Source organism: Emiliania huxleyi (genome assembly GCF_000372725.1).
Source record: "Emiliania huxleyi CCMP1516 unplaced genomic scaffold EMIHUscaffold_299, whole genome shotgun sequence".
Classification (NCBI taxonomy): Eukaryota; Haptophyta; order Isochrysidales; family Noelaerhabdaceae; genus Emiliania; species Emiliania huxleyi.
Window position 1 is genome coordinate 74,370 of NW_005199776.1, and position 1,944 is coordinate 76,313.

Here is a 1,944-nt window from a genome sequence, read left to right on the forward strand (position 1 = left end):
CTTCCGTTTGTGGGCGGGTGGTTCCCGCGGCGCGTCTACGGCCGCGTCTTCGCCCTGCTCTTCTCTGGCTTCCAGCTGGGCTACCTCTTCGCCTCGTACTACTGGCAGCCGCTCCTCTCTGCCGGCCGGCTGCCGTGGCAGCTCCCGATGAGCCAGTGCGCGCTCGGCTTTGCGCTGCTGTTGGTCGCATGCGCTGCGTGGCTGCGCGAGCTTCCGCCGCCGCCGCCGCAAGAGAGCAAGGGCCGACTCGCCGAGCGCGCGGCCGACGCCGCCGGGGCAAACCGCGGCGACAGCGGAGGCGGCGGCGCGCGCCAGCGCGCGCCGCCGGTGGAGCTGGGCCGGCTGCTGCGCAAGGTGGCGACGCGCTGGGTGTTTTGGGCCATGTTGCTCGCGGCAGGGAGCTACTCGCCTGCGGTGGAGTACTCGACCCACGTCACGTCGTACCTCAAGGAGATGGTGTCCGATGCTGGGCCCGCCAAGGGCGCCTTCGTGTGCATGCAGTCGAGCTTGTGCGAGGGGAGGTACCGATAAAGACTCGAAGCCTCTCGCTGTGAAGAGCGTCTCTTCACACCTCCAGCTGTGAACAGGTACCGAGGGTACGTCTTTTCGTACCTCTCGGCCCTGCTGGTGGGGTCGGTGCTCTACGACCGAGCCACGCAGCTCGATCGTGCGTTTCTTGTCCTCGGCGCGAGTCCCCACCCGCATCCCTACCCACGCGCCCCTACCGCCCCGCCCCTGTCCCCACTCGCCCATCCCAGCACCGGGGACACTCTCAGAGGCGTCGCGAGCGTCAGCCTCCTTGGCGGCGGGAAGCCCGAACCCTCGTGAATTCCGAACCCTCACTCGGGCTGGTCAGGGTTGCTGCTCGTCAACGTGGGCTGCTGGCTCGCCCTGGCGCTCGCTGAGCCCGACGCTCCGGCGGCGGCATGGGTCAAGGCGGTCGCATCTGACCGGACAGTGCGGTCGCTTGTGGCCGCGTGGCGACGGGCCGCGCCCAGCTCCGCGCGTTGGGTGGAGGCGGCGCCAAAGCCGCCATTGGACGCCGCCCAGCCGCTCCTTGCTCTCAGCGGTCCGGCTAAGACCGTCCTCGCTTCGGTCGCGGGCGCCACCATCGCCTTGCCTTCGTCGCTCCCCTTTGCGCTCTTCTCCCTCGATTTTGGCAAGGAGGGCGCCGCCGTCCTCTCGGGCTTGCTCTCCGTCGTCGGCTCTGTCGCCGCACTGTCCTTTCTCCGCTCCTTCCCGTCGATCTTGCGCGCGCGTGGCTGGTTTGGCGTGCACGCGTGCCTCGCCGCCTTCAGCTCGCTCGCCGCACTCGCGATGGGTGCAGTGATGCTGGCCGACTACTTCCGAGACACTCCCGAGACACTCCCGAGACACTTCCGAGACACTTCCCTCAGGTGCGGTGATGCTGGCCGACTCCAAGAAGTTTTCGCGCGGCTACGTGATTCGCTCGTCGCTCCTCGACGAGACCGTCGTCGCCTTGCACGCGTGCTCGCGCCCGCAGTGCGCAGCGCACCCAATGTGGAGGCCGGGCCAGCGGCGGACGTGGGGGCCGGCCGCCGGGATACAGCTCCGGCCACACGCGCCAAGCAGCGTGTGCCACATCTGCGGCAAGGGCGATATGCTCGTTGAGTGCAGCGTGGACGAGGCTGCTGCCACCGCCGCGTTACTGACGCCTTTCGACCAGTGCCACGCTTGGATCCGCGCGGAGAAGCCGCTGCAAAAGCCCAAACAGGGATGGGCGTGGGTGGACAGCCCGGAGCGATGGGTGGCGCGGGACGCCGACACGGCGGGAAAGTAGTGAGCTCAGCTGTGGGCCGACTGCACGCTAAAGGCTACACGCTCGCACACCACTTGCAGAGTGGCTCTCCCAGGCGCCCACCCCACCCGGAGGCACGCCAGGCCCCGGGCAGCCGGCCGTCACTCGCCTAAGCGCCTAAGCGG